General features: G+C 49.7%; 1 long non-coding RNA gene across 3 annotated transcripts in view; it reads right to left on the bottom strand.

The window, feature by feature from the left end:
• The window catches only part of LOC103348944 (uncharacterized), a 252,129-nt gene that overhangs the window by 21,331 nt on the left and 212,134 nt on the right, over positions 1-18,664 (bottom strand). The window contains exon 1 of one of the 3 annotated variants that reach the window (XR_016213180.1): positions 4,206-4,562. The exons of the other annotated variants lie outside the window; for them this stretch is intronic. This is a non-coding gene — a long non-coding RNA (uncharacterized LOC103348944). Of the gene's footprint in view, positions 1-4,205; positions 4,563-18,664 lie in introns of those variants that run through there. 3 annotated transcript variants of the gene reach the window in all.

Here is an 18,664-nt window from a genome sequence, read left to right as displayed (position 1 = left end):
TTTCAGCATCTTTAGTCCCCGAAGCTCTTTAAACGAGCGGCGTGGATTGGCAAAGGTGAAATACTACGTAAGTGTCTCTCTTCTAAAACCACTTATAACGTGACTGTGAAATTTTACGTGTTTGTTTATTATTTGAAAGGCAGAAAGTGTGAGAGAGACAGAGAGATCTCCTATTTTGGGGTTCATTTCCCAAATATTTGCAACAACTGGGGCTGGGCCAGGCCGAAGCTGAGAGCGGGGAACTCAATCTGAATCTCTCACGTGTGTGGCAGGGACCCAGCTACTTGAACCTCTGTGTAAACACATTAGCAGGGGTGGAGGCGGAACGTGAAGCCAAACACTCCGATACGAAATATGATCTTACCCTCGGCACCAAACGCCTGTGAATGACTGCTTATAAAACCCCACCAACAGGCACTCTAATCTGAAGCCGCCGTTGTTTTCTGGAAAACGCACCGAAGTAAAACAATGAACACTGGGAAGTCTGCAGGTTCTGCCAGCTCCCCTCCGACACAGTGGAGGACATCGCAGGCCACAGAGCCATGGGCACACAGCTCCGGAGGCCCCGGTGAGCTCACGTGGGAGGTCCTCCTGACGAGGGTGGGCCCGCCTCTGCCTGCACACCCTCTTTGTGCACATGGGCTTCAGCAAGCACCTGCAGACAGGCGGCTCCCGGGGGGTCCAGGCAAGCCCTCCTGCACCTGCTGGCTCTCCACTTTGCCTCCCCGACCTGTGATCCCCTCAGCTCTCTCCCACAGCCTCACTTAACTTTCCCCCTCTGCTCTAGAATTCTCGACCTTACACAGAAGTCTCCGTCTTTTCTCTATCTACCGGGGAGAGTGAGAAAATGCTGCAAGCTCTTGGGAGGAAACCATACTACATAATTTCAAAAGTGGGCCGCCTGGGCACTTTTTCCATGAAACGCTTACCCACTGCCCTAAAACGCACAAATGCACCCTAAAATCCTCTGTTCTATGAAGCCCCAAAACAGGAGGTTACAAGAGCTTGGCTTCCAACGTCAGCTCCGACATCACCTCTTCCAGGAAAATTTCCTGACCTCCCCAAAGTCTGTCACCTGCTCTTTGATTACCGTTGGAAACACTTCTTACGAGTCAGACACAGTGCCAAGGCCTCACAAGCAGATCATGTTTCCATTCACTTATTCCCCCATTAAGTATCAAGTAGTTAAGTGCACCCTGTGTGCCAAGCTTTGTTCTGAAATGAATCCACGGTGATGAGCCGAAAAAGATCTAACCTCACCCTCGCCGAGCTACAGTACAGGCAGTGGGATACGCGTTACACTAATGCAGCCCAAATCACTGGGCAGCTAGCAAAGAACGCAGCAAAGTGCATGAAGGCAATGCACACCCTGGGGTCAGACAGGGATGCTTCTGCTGTGACCCAGAGAAAAGATGCTTTAGAGCATCCAGACAAGGGACCAGCATGTGCTAAGGCCCTGGGGCAGGGAGAACATGGAGCACTCCAGGCTGGGAGTGGGGAGTAAGGGAGAGATTAGACCAATGACAGAGGCAAGGCTAGAATGTGGCAGGGCACTAAGGAGTTTCTACTGTATCTTTTTTTTTTTTTTTTTTTTTGACAGGCAGAGTGGACAGTGAGAGAGAGAGACAGAGAGAAAGGTCTTCCTTTTGCCATTGGTTCACCCTCCAATGGCCGCCGCGGCCGGTGTGCTGCGGCCAGTGCACCGCGCTGATCCAAAGCCAGGAGCCAGGTGCTTCTCCTGGTCTCCCATGCGGGTGCAGGGCCCAAGTACTTGGGCCATCCTCCACTGCACTCCCAGGCCACAGCAGAGAGCTGGCCTGGAAGAGGGGCAACCAGGACAGAATCCGGCGCCCTGACCAGGACTAGAACCCGGTGTGCCAGCGCCGCAAGGCAGAGGATTAGCCTAGTGAGCCGTGGCGCCGGCCTCTACTGTATCTTAAGTGATTTCATTACTAGCATAGCTCATTAAGTCCCCAAAACACTTTTTGGATTGAACACGACTACTATCTCCATCTACCCAAAGAACGCTGAGGGTCTGGGAGACAAAGAAATTTGCCCAACAGCCCAGCTTGCAAGGGTTCAGGCAGACCAGACCCCAGACTTCAACAATCCAAGTGAAAACCACCCTTTGAAAATGACAGTAGGGGCTGGCATCATGGCGTAGCGGGTTTAGCCGCTGCCTGCAATGCTGGCATCATGTACGGGGGCCGCTTCCTGTTGCAGCTGCTCCACTTCCGATCCCACTCCCTGATGATGCGCTTGGGAAAGCAGCAGCAGATGGCCCAAGTGTGTGGGCCCTGCACCCACACGGCAGACCCGAATGAGGCTGCTGGCTTCAGCCATCCTGGCCATTTGGGAAGTTAACCAGCAGATGGAAGATCTCTTTCTGTAATTCTCTGTAACTCTGCATGTTAAATAAACAAATCTTGAAGAAAACACAAAAAGATAGTACATGGCTCCCCTGCATCCAGAGGACACGGTGGAAGCCGCTGTTTCAACACAGACATTGCACCACTTCCCTCCATTGTAACTGCTCGTCTGCCTTTATCCTCTGATAGATGGACAGGCGCCCGAGTGGGAATCAGACCACAGCTGCCACGGGTCTTCAACACGGGAGGGCCACACTCAGCCTGCAGGAATGGGCACTCGGAGCACAAAGCCGGAAAGACTTTAACTGAAACCCTGGAACTCTCAGACCTGCTCTTTGTAAAAACTGCGTCTGGGCCGGCGCCATGGCTCACTAGGCTAATCCTCCACCTAGCGGCGCCGGCACACCGGGTTCTAGTCCCGGTCGGGGCGCCGGATTCTGTCCCAGTTGCCCCTCTTCCAGGCCAGCTCTCTGCTGTGGCCAGGGAGTGCAGTGGAGGATGGCCCAGGTGCTTGGGCCCTGCACCCCATGGGAGACCAGGAAAAGCACCTGGCTCCTGGCTCCTGCCATCGGATCAGCGCGGTGCGCCGGCCGCAGCGCGCCGGCCACGGCGGCCATTGGAGGGTGAACCAATGGCAAAAGGAAGACCTTTCTCTCTGCCTCTCTCTCTCACTGTCCACTCTGCCTGTCAAAAAAAAAAAAAAAAAAAAAAAAAAACTGCGTCTGCCTAGCAGTTAGGTTCCACGCCGGAGCCTGCGGGGTCCACCAGCGCCTGATTGCAGCTTCCCACTGATGTGCACCCTGGGAGACAGCAGGTGAGGGGTCAGGACTGAAGCCCCTGCCACTCACATGGGGGACCCTGGGGCACCCGAATTGGGTTTCCAGCTTCCAGCTTCAGCCTGGCCCAGTGGATGGACGCTCTCTTGATCATCGGTCCTCCCTCCCCTCTCAAAGAAAAAAACAACATTTTATGAAAGGAGGAAGTCAGGGAGAACGTCTACACGAGGATAGGCTTATCAGCCGCTTTGTTGTGGGTATCAGTATTAAGGTACAGTTTAATCTGCTCTTTGTGTCTGCTTCCAGGATGAGGACTTCATGATTTCCCCCACCCTCCTGAGCAGCAGACCGAGGAAGGTACTATGAGCTCAGGTTTTAACTCATGGTTACCGGTCTTCCTTCAGGTACTGTCTCACCCCTGAAAGGAGTCTGCCCGTCATGGGTTATAAACCAAATGCTAGAAAATAAAGATTCAACTCCAGAAAGGCCCTGCGGTGTCATGGGAGACTCCAGCCTCCACGGCCCTCCGCTTGTCCCCGCGGTGGCTGCTCAGGGGCATTGTAAGCATCCCGAGCCCAGGAGGCAGTGAGGGTGGAAAGCCTGCACCACGTCATCGAATGTCCCGAAACAGCAGCACGGCGTTCCCGCTCACTCTCACGTCAACTTGCAGCAATGCAGTTTTAGGCTACTTTGTATTTCCCCTCAAATCCTAACCACTCTTTCAGGGCCCCAAACTGAACCCAAACCTCTGTCCCTCTCACCCACCCCAGGGTCCCCATCGCTGTCCCACCAGTGAGGAAGCCAGACCATCTCTTTGCAGATTCCGGCCTCCCCTGCGGGGACTCAGGCCGAGGCCACAGCACCTCTGCAGCAGCTCCCCAGAGTCCTCAGCTGAGTCCCCCCCAACCCCGAGCCTCCAGACCTTGTCGCTGCTCTGCCTCCCTTTCCCCCATAGCACCCCCTCCCTGGGCAAGCAGGTCCACACCTGCGCTGCACACACACTGCCAGCTGCTTTGCCTCTGCACAACCTCTGCTCGCGCTACCCCATCACGCAACAAACCATCTTGGCTGGATCGTTGTCTTTCGCTGCATCCAGGCCCCAAGTCCCAGCCACGTGAAAGCCGTACGTGTATCCCTGACCTCTGCAGGTCCTCCTTCCCATGCTGCATGTGTGTAGACACATACGGTGTGTCTGCACAGCGACTCCTGCGTACATCAGAGGGAGCTGCACTCCTCCATGTGACCTTGATTAAGACGTGGCACAGACGGGCAGCTCCACGTGGAGGCAGGACATTTCCTTCAGGACAGATGCTGGGACCCGCAGGAGAGCGTGCTTCATCCCGCTGTCCCTCCTCTGTGTCCCTTCCTGCTCCACCCAACCACTGAATCACAGATTCTGTGACCAGGAGCAGGCCATCTCCTGCAAAGAGCAGAAAGGGAGAGAGCTTGAGCCCTGGGGACTTTGTCAGAAAACCCCAAAGCCCACCCCAGGTCCACCAATGTCGCCAAGGCTTAAACGAAATTCCTACCTGGTGTATGTGTGCAACATGCCCAACATGCTATGCGTGTGTGCGTATCCATTCACATGCACACTCACGTTTATTACTGGTGGTCTATACACCTTGCATACATTATAAAGGCCCATAAGAAATCAGTATAAAGCAGCTATCACCGGACGATGCAGAGCAAGCCGTCTGCCGGCAGGAACCTTTAAACTTCTTGCCACACGGAAGGAGACGGAATCTTGGGCAGGGAATGTGCACGCCTGAACACACAGCTCGCAAGTGGCAGAGTCATGCTTTGGGCTCAAGCCCATTGTTTCCAGAACTCTGGGTCTTCAAGATAAGGTTCACCACCACATCCAACACAGTGTGGAATCGCGAGGAAAATAAGCCAGGGCAGTTGTGCTGGGTGACAAGAGAAGGGAACGCAAGCAAAGAGTGAGGGCTCCTGTGCAAAGTCCCAGCTCTGCCCCTTGCTGGCTTGGCCCTGGCTCAAGCCCTCCCTGCTCCCCAGGGCCTCTTTCTCTGCACAGTGAAGAGGTGGACTTGGTTCCCTGGTGATTTCCTGTGGCTGCTTCACTGGGAGAGGACAGGAAACAACCTGACGCTGTGGTCTGAATGAGGAATGCTGGTCTCCACATGCTTGCATCCAGCTGTCCTCTGAGCCCCTCATCCCCGTATGTGGAAAACGCCGCCGAGGCGGGTAAGCATGTAGAAAGAACTGTCCGTCAGCACACAGTAGGAGTAAGACAAGGGCTAGAGAAGCAAGAGGCAGAGAGGGAGGAGACGGTAGAAAGTGTTCCGTGTCCACTGGATGGAGTGGGAAGAGACTCTGTAAATTGCACAAATCCTCAGTGTCCCTGCGCTCTGCGCTCACCCCAGGCTTCCTGCCTACTTTGGCTCCTCCCAAGGCAGACATCAGGAGGGGCCTCAGCTGCGGGTGCACCGATGGAACTGTGCAGAAGGGCCTGGCTGTTTGTTCCAGCGCTGCCATTTGCTGGCGCGGTGACCGTGCACTTCCCTGTACTTGCATGACTGTAAGTGACTTCCTTGTGGTGAGTCCCCCACACGGACCTGAGGCGGGCAGCAGCCATCACTTCGGGGGCTCTGGCCGTGGGGAGAGCTGCTGTGCCTGGGAGCTCAGGCCCACAGTGGAATCCACACCAACCACCCATCGGACTCCACCTCCAACATGGGTGTTGGGCAGTTCTACAAATTCCAGGTTCAAAGAGTGCCCTATTGCACTTGTGACTTGTGTGGGCAGAAGAGACCTGCTCCTGTTTCATGCACGCCCCGTGCTGAATCAGCTACAACTTGGAGCTGGGCCCGGAGGCTCCAGGATCTGGAGTCGGGTGCGGTCGGCCATGCTTTTGTGGGTTTTTACTTTAATGGTTTTTCAGTGGTAGCTTGCAGTTTGCTTAGCTTTCAAAAGTGAATTCTGCTCAAAGACTTCCGCTGTTAGACCCTGAAGACAGCTCTCAGCGTGACTGACAGGAGGACACTAGCTGGGGTTTGGTTGGAGACTCAGTGTCTGAGGCAGCCAGACAGCCAGCCTCAAGTTCAAATCAGAGCTCTCCTTTCTCTTGTGTCGCCTCTGGATCTCTCCATCTGAGGGTTAAATGCCTTGGGGTTACCGTCGACACAACACACTGATGCACAGTACTCACTGCCTCCGCTCATGTCACACAATTAAGGTGCTTTGAAGGGAACGTGCAGAAGCCAGGCCCCCAGAAAGGATGCCACAGGGTCCTCTCACAGGGCAGCTGTGGGCTTCAAAACAAGTCAGTACTAAATTTGCCACAGATGTTCCCTCAACAGAACAAAGAGAGAACCGCTGAGATTCTTGCAAAGGAAAATAAACCTGCGAAAATCGTGATTCGCCAAGGCAGGCAGGAGCGTGAGGAGGAAAAGCAAGCAAGACTTCTAGAATGATCCAGCAGCTCTCGCTGGGGACAAGAGAAAGAGCTGTCCTCACACTGGGACTGTCTTTGTTCATCCATTGCACATCTGCTCACTCTTGAGTTCTGTTTGGTGCTGATCAGACTGGCTGCTGTCCTCTTTTTTTTTTTAAGATTTATTTATTTATTTGAAAGTCAGAGTTAACACAGAGAAAGGAGAGGCAGAGAGAGAGAGAGAGAGAGAGAGAGAGAGAGAAAGGTCTTCCATCCACTGGTTCACTCCCCAATTGGCTGCAACAGCCGGAGCTGCACCGATCCGAAGCCAGGAGCCAGGAGCTTCTTCTAGGTCTCCCACGTGGGGGCAGGGCCTAAGGACTTGGGCCACTGCTTTCCCAGCCATAGCAGAGAGCTGCATTGGTAGAGGAGCAGCCGGGACTCGAACAAGCGCCCATAAGGAATGCCGGTGCTTCAGGCCAGGGCGTTAACCCGCTGTGCCACAGTGCCAGCCCCTTGTTGACCTCTTAAATCATGCAGTTGGGTGCTGAGGCTGCAGCACAGCCGCCCTGTGTTTTCATTGCATAGGATTTCACTGGGGGACGCCATGATGCCACGGCGACTCAGCACCACGACCCCTCCATCAGCACCCGTGATTCCTGCCTGTTTTCCTGTGTCATATTGCTGGACTGTTTCTACTGAACATTTTTACTTTAACAACAAAATCCCAAAATAACTAGGTGTCTATGGGTAGAGCAGACCGCGATGCCTCTTGTTTTATATTTAAATCAACTAGATTCTTATTTCTTTATCTACAGTCTCTACCAGATTCTGAAACCTCCATGGCCCATGAAACAAAGGACATATTTTGGGGACGTTATAGCCAGAATGGGTCGGTATAAAAGCAGGGACATAAACTTGCTTTCTCCCTTTTCCAAGAGGCTGACAGTAGCTGTATATGAATGATGGACAGAGCTCTGAGGATTAGCTTAACTGAATTTAGTTATACCATATCTGGTATATTTCTCAACTTTTTGGTCCGAACCACATAGAGGACACAACATCTTCTTCACCTTACCACCTACCTCAAAGATAAAAGCTTGATATTATTAAATTCAGATTGCGAGAGGGAGGGAGGGAGGGACAGGGAGGGAGGGGGAGGGAGGGAGAGAGAGGGAGAGAGAGAGAGAGAGGGAGAGAGAGAGCGCTAGACATCTGTAAGCACCTGTTGCCAACGTGAGACAAAACGGAAACTACTCTGCTCTCAGATTCCTTACTGGCAACTGTGCAGACATATATAGCAACTCAGCAGATGCAGCACAGAGACCCAGAACACAGCCAGAGGCCTGGGCCCTTTACGTCCTTGCGCACCGTCTTGGGCAAGGTGGATCAGCAGTGAGACGTGGAGGGAGCCGTGCTGCCCAGATCCCAGGGTTGCTGTGAACATCAGACAGTGGAAACACACAAAATGCTTAACACAGTGCCTGGCAGGCCATCAGCACTGATACGTGTTTGTCACCATTACAGCCCCCATTCTCTGTGGGCGAAACAGCCCAGCACCCCGGGGTGCCACACCCTCTATCCCCCAACTATGTTTGCTTCTATGCAGACACACCTATGCTAGTTTAATCCATTAATTGGGCACAGTAAGTGCAGCAATAACTAATTATGCAATAAACTAATAATAATAAATAATAAAACTAATAATAACAATACAATAAAATGACTATAACAATATGTTAAAACTTATGAATGGTTTATTTCCAGAATTCTTTGGCTACTACTATTTTCAGACCACAGTTGGCTCCAGGTAGCAGAACACTGGAAACCAAAACCATGGACAAGGGAGAGGGCTGTGTTTCTGTGTCCTGACTGCCCACTCTGGCTGTTCTGACAAGGAATCAGAGGAAGGGGATGGAGTGCCTCCCACACTCAGGACACGGGGCCACACCTGGAAACAGAAAGGCCTTCCGGAATCCGACCTACTCAGGAAATGCAGAGGGCATAAGAGACACCTCACAGGCAGCGAACAAGGAGTGTGTCTACACGTGTTTATTGCCGGCTATGTCATACATGCAACGTGTTGCATGGATTAACTGCTCGTATAAGCTGAGAGGATGAGCCGGTGACTACAGCAGCAGCCCCTGGACTGCTCAATAAAATGAAATGCTGCGTACCTCTATGTACTTTAACAACGGAAATGGCTTCACAAAATCTGTTGCGATATTTTCATTCTATTTTACTACACTTAATAATGTGGTTTGGATTATTGATTGACTATGGATCTGATCTCTGTCTAGCAATGTATTATGTGGAAACAGGCCCATTTCTTATTTCCCTTTGTATCCTTTTGTATCTAACACGCTGATTTGCACCTCACAGGTATTTGAAAGAGTTAAGGATGCTCTCTGTGAAATCGTAATTTGAGTCAACATTCACCTTTAACCCATAAATTTTCATTGCTATCTCTCCATAGCTTCCTCTTACTCTCTGAGTCGCAGTTCTTGGTTGCATGTGGCAGTGGATGCATTAAATCATCTTCGAAGACAGAAAGTAAAACGCGAGCAGCCAACAGCATTTCAAGAGTTTCGGGAGGCACAATGGGCCCAATTCAAGAGGGCAGCCGAGCAAACTGAAGGCCCGGCTGGGAGCAAAATGTTCAGCTGTGTGCCAAGCTCTGGCCGAGGTAATCACCTCTCCTGGACAAGCCTGCTTCTCCCCAGGGGCTGGTTGGCTCACCCTGACTTGACTCAACTTTGGTTCAGCTCCAACACAAACATCCCTGCAGAAAGTCAAGCACGGGAAGCACAGGGAAGGGTCTCAGTACTTTTACACTGGGTGGCCTCTCTCAGTTTTACATCTCTGGTTTTGCCATCAGCACACAGCACTCTGCCCTCTGTGTGACTCACAGGTGCGTGGTTCAGGTGTGCCCACACGACACCCTCTGGCTCAGCTGCCAAAACTCATTTCTTTCTTTCCTCAAGGTCCCAAATGTCCTCATTTAATGTGTTGATGACATCACACTTGAGGGTGGCATGGCTGGTGAGATATTAAATAAATTACATTTTATAAGGTGCCTAATGTGTTAACACTGGCAGGGCCAAGTTGAACCCTCTGCCATCAAAGTTCCTATGTGGATCTCAGAAACAAACCTAGAATCTTAGAGAACCACCCCAGCCTCTTGTTAATGTACTCAGCCTCTTGTGAGTTCCCTGTGGTTCTTCAGACCAAGAGAACACGATCGGCCTATAGAGATTCTATTCATTGTGAGTTAAGACCATACATGAGGATGCACATGGTCTTACCTTCTAAATTTGTGGGAAAGGGCGAGTTCCATTTCTGAATTCAGGAAGATGAGGTTAAGATCGCTGTGTCCAATCAGAGGTGGAACGTGACACCGCTGCACATCTCAGTGCATGAGAAAAAAAAAAAAAAAGCTGTGCACGGAACAGTGACAGAAGTTTATTTCCCATGGTTCTGGAGGCTAGGAAGCCCCAGGCATAGGCACCAGCAGCTCAGGTGTCCGGGAGGACCTGCTTTCTGGCCCACAAGTGATTCCTCATGGGTCCCCGCATGGTGGGACAGCAAGACAGCCCCCTGGGCCCCTCCTACGAGGCACGAAGCCCACAAGCGTTCCGACCAGAGCACGGTGGGGAGAAAGCCAGTACTGAGCCCTCGCAACAACGTGTCACAGACAACGCCGGGATTCCACGTGGGTACCACACACATTCTCCTATCACATGAAGAGGCGGGCTTTTCACTTCTGCGGTTTTCCTTCCCAAAACCCAGAACCCCTGGTCTGATGGTGAGAGAGACTTCAGATAAACCTAGCCTGGCGGACATTTCCCAGGAGGGCTGGCCAGCACTTCTCAAGGAAGTGAAAAAACAGTCTTCCAGGGAAAGACTGGGAAGGGCCAGAGATCAAAGACGACGGGGAGACATGAAAACTAACACAGGGTGCGATGCCACACTGCGTTCTAGAAGAGAGAATAGCAAGGGGCACACTGCTGAAGACCCAAATAAAATCGGGAGTTTACTCTTCTTTTACAAAACTCAGAATGTCCTTCAGTTAGCACTGCCCCTAAGACAACCAGAAGTAAAGACAAGCATTGGAAAGTGCCTATGGGAAGAAATGCCCATTGGTGATCGCCGGCAGTGGTCATGAGGAGCTTAGAAGTTTTGTCTGTCCATTCACTCATTCCTGTACTTAGTTCATTCATTCACTTAGTAAAACAAGCTCTGAGCACTTGCCAGGAGCCAGGCCCTTCTCTGGGTGCTACAACCCAGGTCCCCAGGCTCTCTGTAAGCTGTCTCCTTTTGGGAGCCAGTTTCTCTTTGTTCATCATCTGTACAAACAGGAATAACACTTGTTAGGGTTGGGCTGTCATACTAAATGCCATAAGCAGCAGAGATTTATTTCCTCAGAGTCTGGAGGCTGAGATGTATAAGATCAAAGTCCCAGCAAATGTGATTTCTGGTGAGGGCTCTATCTCAGGCTTGCAGAAGGCCGCAGTCCGGCTACCTCTCCATACGGCCTCTCCTCAAGGCAGGCACACAGGGGAACAGGAGCTGAGGTGAGTTCTCTCATGTCTCTTCCCATCAGGACACAAATCCTATCAGACCAGAGACTGACCACTGTGATCTCATTAGTTACCTCCTTACTGCAAATACAGCCACAATGCACGGTAGAGCTTCAACACACTAATCTGGGTGAGACACATTCAGCCCACAGCAAATACCAAAAAAAAAAAAAAAAAAAGGATGAGCTATTGATAATCCAAACCGTAGGCTGAGTCAAGGCTTGAGGAACTTGAAATAGGGAAGCCAGGCAATTTTAGATCCCATCTTCCTCCGGGGTTTTTTATACACCCCGGAGAGTGCTGAGAAGGACAGCAAAGTCTGCCTCTCACACAATTCATGTGAGCTTCTGCTCCTGCAAAGCTGAACCCAGATCACACAGAGTTACATAAAAATAGAAGGACCCAAGCCAGCCTTCAAGACTCAGTGCTATTTCTAATGCTGCCTTCTCTCACTGTGAGGAGAGGGCGGCCTCCGAATCAGCATGGCAAACGCGACGTAGATCTGGCTCATAAAAGCTTAGGACATACCAACCTGTGCAAAAGCTGAGAGGAAAACCAAAACCGACGTGAGACCATGGGATGCAGAGTCTAGAATGTTCCCAAGTTGAAGTCGGCAGTGTTGCCAGGGAGTTTTATCAGGAACCTAGCAAACAGTGTTGAGGATGGCAGGTGCAGAGCCAGCGTTCACAATGCACCTGTTCTCAGGTGCCCTTGCCTTTCCCAACAGACAGGACTGTGATGTGAATTAGCGCTGCAGTCCTAACTGTCTTAACTAGAACACTTTTTATAGAAAAGCTCTGGTTATTCGGAGTGGGCAGCCATTGACTTCATTCTTACCCTGCTCTCATCCTTGTTAAAGAGGCAGGCACAGTTCCCAGACAGAAAATTGAGGCAGATATTTTTTTCCAGTAGCATCTGGTGTTTTTGGCAGAGAAATCGTTTGGAGAATCTTCAATATGGCTAGTTTTCTTTCTCCAAATCTTTTTTTCCTTCAAACATTGAGAGAAGCTGAATCTTCATTATTTTAAGAACTGAGTGGAAAAATAGTCAAGAAGTACTTTTAAAGATAATTTATCCTTAAATTCAGAAGAGAAAAATCACTGTGGGGAAGTGCTAAAAAGAGAGCTCTAGCATTCATTCCTTCAAAAAAAATCTTATTTTTCCTGAAACACATGAACATGAATTCTACCTCTTCTCTCTCACTTGCTCTCGCATTTTCTCTGGGAACCAAAAGCTGAAACAAAATCAATATCAATTTACTCCGAATTTCCAAAGCGGAATTAAAAATTTCTTTTTCTGGACGAATTCCAAATGTCATGATCAAACTCCCAACTTCAAAGCTTGCAACCCCTGGGATCCTGGTGATTGGCATCAAGGATGCAAGCAGACAAGGCCACTTGTAGGGCACAGAGGCAGTCTCCCACTGGCTTCAAAGAGGCCACTAAAACCAGGTTTTGCTAGGCCTGTTAGGAGAGTGGACTTCAAAATGACAAGCACAGAAGGTTTTTATGCAACATGATCACACGACCAAAATAGTGTTTCCAGAAAAGGGATCTGGTTGCATTGGGGAGGACGCTGGAATATGGCACAGCGGTACCTGGGAATTGAAGCCTGGAGCTGATGGAGCAGCAGAGGCGATGGAAGAAGGAGAGGTGGCGAGAAGGGCTTTGGAAGGAAGGGCTTTAAGAGGTGTCTGCTTCCCTGTGGGATCTGCAGAGGCCAGGCCAGCTCCAGCAGCTGCCCAGGCAGCCCTGTGTCTCTGCAGAAGGCACAGCGAGCATGGCAGCATGGCCAGCTTCCGCCTGCCCCCTCCCCGCCCAGGAGGCCACACTGCCCAGAGGTCCGGCCACGCTGCCTAGAGGTTCATCCACGCTGCCTAGAGGCTCGGCCACGCCGCCTAGAGGTTCGGCCACACTGCCTAGAGGTTCAGCCATGCTGCGCAGAGGTGCGGCCACGCCGCCTAGAGGTTCAGCCACACCGCCTAGAGGTTCAGCCACGCCGCGCAGAGGTTCAGCCACGCCGCGCAGAGGTGCGGCCACGCTGCCCAGAGGTGCGGCCACGCTGCCTGCCTCCTCCTGTGCTTTTCTGCTACATACTTCAAAAAGTCAGAGTTCCCCTAATACACTTTATTCTCATAGTTTTAACCTCATTTTTTATTTTCCTTTGTTGCCTTTTCAGTTCTGACTTCCTGTTCCAAATCCTTAATCCCAAGAAATGGTCTGTTTTTAGCATTTCATCTCAGAGGCTTTAGCCTTTCAGCCTGAACCATTATAGCTTTTACTCACGTTTTAACCTTTTATCTCATTGGCTTACAGCGTTTTATCTTTTATTTTTAAATCTCATCTGTTTTGTATTTTTAAACTCTTAACCTTTTACCTTCATGGAGACTTTAAATCCTTATTCTAGGTTCTATTTCATTCCACTTTAGTTTACTTTATTTTCACTTTTGAAATTTTAACCTCTACTTAACCAACTGTCCCTTTTTAATTTTTATAAATTTTTAAAAATTCTTTCTCTGTCTTCCTTCTTTTATATCACATCCTGACTTGGGCGCATTTTTCTGATGATGACTACCCAGGGTGGGTGCACATGAGGGACCCGGATCCTCACAACCAGACGAAAGACTGCCCTTCCCCCTATCACCCACCTCCACCGACCTCCCCACACAAAGCCTCTCATTCTGATACCCTACTGGGTATTCCAGCTTCTGTAGGACTGGATGTTAAAAATAAAAATAAATCATAGTTTCATACACAAAACAAGCAACTGTGTTTTCAAATCCATGACCTCTGGGATTTTCTGGTGAAGCTGCCCTGTCCTACCCTGAGTCCTGCCTTGGAGAGGGAGCCTATGACACCGAAACAGTCCCCAGGGAAAGGGTGGCCCCGGCCCTGCACTCTGCAGCACCTGCAAACTCCTCCACTCCCGACACAGAAGTCCAGGTGTGTCTGTCCCTTTCTCCACAGACACAAGGACCATCTCCCTGCAGGAGGACCCTTCCCTTCGCACACAAGAGGAAGATGAGCTGCTGCCAATACAACTTCCAAAACCACGGCTCAGGGCTGCTGCTGCAGGCAGCCTTTCTTGTCATGACCTACACTGGAATCCCAAGGACAGGAAGTGGAACACTTGACCTGTCCATCAGGGTGACAGGCCTGCCTTAGAAAGTGTCAGGAACACAGCTGAGACTGAACTCTGTAATCTCTTCCCTGCCTTTTAAGGAAGCAGTGTTGCGTCTCCAAGGCATGGCTAAGTCACAGAAGCTGTGCCTGCCACGTGCACCATCATCCCATTGAACTCTCCTTCAAGATGCTCCCTTCTGAGAATCAATCCTGCCCCATTATTTTACAGTGAATTCCTTGTAACTCCTTCCCTGCCTCAGGAAGTAACGTGGCTCCCAATCCTTTCTATTTACAAAACAGGGCAGGAGTCACCCTCTGCACTATTTCACTGGAGTAGATTCTTTTTTTTTTTTTTTTTTTTTTTTTTTGACAGGCAGAGTGGACAGTGAGAGAGAGACACAGAGAGAAAGGTCTTCCTTTTGCCATTGGTTCACCCTCCAATGGCCGCCGCGGCCGGCGCACCGCGCTGATCTGATGGCAGGTGCCAGGTGCTTCTCCTGGTCTCCCATGGGGTGCAGGGCCCAAGCTCCTGGGCCATCATCCACTGCACTCCCTGGCCACAGCAGAGAGCTGGCCTGGAAGAGGGGCAACCGGGACAGAATCCGGCGCCCCGACCAAGACTAGAACCCGGTGTGCCAGTGCCACAAGGCGGAGGATTAGCCTAGTGAGCCGCAGCGCCGGCCTGGAGTAGATTCTCACTCGGGTGAGTACCAGTCCTAGCCTACTGCGCTGAGACAAGCTGCACATCAAGTGAGACACTTGGCAGTAAGTACAGTCTTAAAGCCCCAGAGTTTCCCGACGACACTCTGGCTTTGCGGTCACTGAAAACTATATACTGACATCACCATGTGCCATACACCTTCCTAGACATGTGCAGTATAGGAACAAAACAATGCGTCCCTGCTGTCATAGAACTTACATGTTAAAAGAGAGATAAACAATAAAGTAATAAAGGTAGGTCAGTTGATGAAGAGAAAAAGAGTGATTTTCACTGCCATGAAGGATGTAATCTCTACTGTATTAACACTTAATACACTGTGTTAGAATGCTCTAGAATGCACTAGAAAGCCAGAGATCTGCAGCTGTAGTTCCTAGAGATCTGGCCAAGTATTTTTTTTTTTTTTTTTTTTTTTTGACAGGCAGAGTGGACAGTGAGAGAGAGACACAGAGAGAAAGGTCTTCCTTTGCCGTTGGTTCACCCTCCAATGGCCGCCGCAGCCAGCGCGCTGCGGCCGGCGCACCGTGCTGATCCGATGGCAGGAGCCAGGAGCCATGGTCTCCCATGGGGTGCAGGGCCCAAGCACCTGGGCCATCCTCCACTGCACTCCCTGGCCACAGCAGAGAGCTGAGATCTGGCCAAGTATTTTTAAATGGTCTTTCCAACTGATAATGTATAAAGAGAATGTATTCAACCACTTGACATTATTTCACTCTCCTGTCTGAGTTACTGCTGAGTGTTGGTCCTTCTCTGGCCATCCTTCTGCTCTGAGACATCCGAGACAGAAGGGTTGGAAGTCCAGAAGCCCCAACAATGAAACAGTAGGAAGTACAGAAGTAAAGAGAAGAAAAAAAAGGAGAATTTTCATTGTGATTTTCCAGAGTTACATACATGAGTCTCTAGACTGAAAAGGTTCATAAGAGCTCCCTAGAAAACAAGTGGGGAAAAATCCACCAATAAAGATATTTTCAGATATAAAAGGTCTACAAAAGTTTCATGTGCACAGTTTCTTTCTTTAATGTTTGTTTATTTTCATCTGCTTGAAAGGCAAAGCAAGAGGGGTGGAGAGAGAGAGAGAGAGAGAGAGTGAAATCTTTCTTTTGCTGGTTCACTCCTCAAATGCCTACAACAGCTGGGACTGGGCCAGGCCAAAGCCAGGACAAGGAACCACACCCAGTTCTCACATGTGGGTGGCATGGACCCAAGCACCACAGCCATAATCTGTTGCCTTCCAGGATCCATTAGCAGGAACCTGGATTGGAAACGGAACAGCCAGGACTGAATCCCAGGTGCTCTGATACAGGATGCAGGACCCCACGCTGCGGTTTAACCTGCTGAGTCACAGCAACCTTTAAAGAAGTTCCAATAAAGTAAACCAAAAAAGGGCTGCGTAGAATCCAAGAAGCAGGAGACCCCAGTTCAGGAGAAAAGAGAAAGGAACCCCCAGAATTATGATGTCCAAGAGGGACTTCACAGCGGCAACTGGGCAGGTGGGCCAGAGAGCGAGAGGCGCCCTCTCACTCCTGGGCAGAACTACTTCCTCCATGCTGCGGGGCTCTAGTTATTTATATGTGTTCGCATCCCTTGCGAGCCCAGGCTCTCGCAAGCAGCTGCTCCATCACAGGTATCCATTCACACCCAGGGGTCCCGGTGCAGTGCATGGAACTTAGGTACTCACCCAGTACTGAAAGAACAAACCAGAAAGTCATAATACATAGAAAGTGATAAGAAATACACAAAGGAAGTAGCAACAAATTGCCAGGCTGGCCTACGACAACCACCCTCAGAAGAACAATTGTTTCCCAAAATAGTTACCACTATCATGGTTGCTTTCACCGTTTCTCAAAACATCAACAGATTTGACCATGAAAGGCACCGTCCTACATTTTTAGATTTCTAAAGCTTTTCTAAGTGTACTAGCAACATGATTTTTTAAAATAGCTTGATTACATTTTTAGAACTTAAAGAAATTATCCAACAGGCTAATTGTTGCTAACAACTCGCTGTAGCACATGCATGAGCAAGTGTGTACATGTATTTTTGTGTGTGTGTTCTTTCTTTAACTGGCCTCCCAAAAGTCGCATGAATACACCACGACACCTAGACCTGAAATTGGGCACAGTCAAGTGTATCCAGTGACAGCCTATTTTCAACACCTTCTAAATGAGGTCACCCAAGGACAAGTTGGAATCATAAGTAAATTTTGCCCTCCACAGTTACCAAGGGGGTGAGGATTATTTCTCTGTTCACAAACATTTTTCTCTGTCCTTTTATGATGGAAGCTCAAAATATTTCATACTTAAATAATCTGCTTTGTCTTAAATTTAAAATTTGTTCCTGCCCTAAGAAGACTCACCTGTTTCATCCTAGCTTCACTTCTCCTTCACATTGAGTTTACTAGCAGAGGCCAAGATATAGAGACCCTTCGAATGCAGGGCTGGGCAGCACAGCCCAGATCCTTCCATTCTAATTAGCTGGCCTGACTCTTTCACCTCCATAAACAAAGAGATAAAGATCTGAACTGGAAGTAGGTGTGGGTTTTTAAATTGTCTAAGAACTTGGGTTGAAGCAAATGTCAAGACGGTATTGCGATGAAGGGTTCTGCCTGAGCAGATCTTGCAAGCATTTCAGGTTGCCCAATGTATTTATGTGGCTAGGTACTGACAATTACTTATCTGGTAAACAAATATTTCTGTGTCCAGACATTGTTTTAGAAGTGAAGATTGAAATAAGACGTAGTCTTCTCTTTGTGGAATTCAGGGTCTGGTGAGAAAGACAAATATGAAAGAGATCCCCACAGTGCTTGTGGTAAGAGACATAAGAGATGTATTCATTGGGCACCTAGGAGGAGCAGCTAACCCACTGCTGGAGAATAAAAACGTTCTTTCAAAAGAGATCATGTTCAAGTGAAGGACTGAAAGATGAGTAGGAAGTTGAAGCTGGGAATTGGGAGGTGGGTGGGAAGTTTTAGAAAAAGAGAACATTGTGTCCAAAAATCTGAACACCAAAAAAAAATGCACTTTTAGGGAAAATGCAAATAATTGAGTATGGCTAAAGCCTGGAGGAGGAGAACAGTGAGCCAAGACCTGCCAGAGATGGAAGCAGTCACGTCCCTGCGAAGGTCCTCAGAATTTGGTCTCTACTTCCAGGCTGCGGGAGAACCATGCCATCATTAGGCAGGACCAACGCACAGTCACGTTTGCTTCTCAGAAGAATCACTGAACTGCACTATAAAGAATGGGTAATGAAGGAGACAAAACAAGCCCCAGCCCTTTTCAGTTACCTGTGATGAGGGTGTGGGGGGTGGATGCAGTCCCTGGGCAGGGCGCTGGCTTTGAAATTGGAACAAAGAGGGTAGATGTGCAACACTTGAAGGAGGAAGAATTAGACCTGGTGATGGGTGAATGTGGGTGTTACAGTAAGAACACAAATTGGCCCTCAAACTCATTATTTTTAAGCCCCAAAGTCATATACTAATGGTACTTAGAAAGTAGAAACTTCATCCAATTATAATGTTTAGGAGGTGGGCCCAGTGAGGGGTCCTGTGGTCACTGGGTGCACACCTTCAGTAGGCAGTGCTCAGTAGAGAGTTGGTTATAAAAGCCTGAGTTGGGCCCAGCCACTCACTCTGCCTCCCGGCTCACTGTGAGATCCATCCTCTGTATAAGCTCTGTCATTTCCTTCCACCACCCCACCAGGGGCCAA

Source organism: Oryctolagus cuniculus, chromosome 9, assembly GCF_051225735.1.
Source record: "Oryctolagus cuniculus isolate XC-2025 breed Fujian yellow rabbit chromosome 9, ASM5122573v1, whole genome shotgun sequence".
NCBI classification, from domain to species: Eukaryota; Metazoa; Chordata; class Mammalia; order Lagomorpha; family Leporidae; genus Oryctolagus; species Oryctolagus cuniculus.
This window is presented reverse-complemented; position numbering and strand designations above follow the sequence as displayed.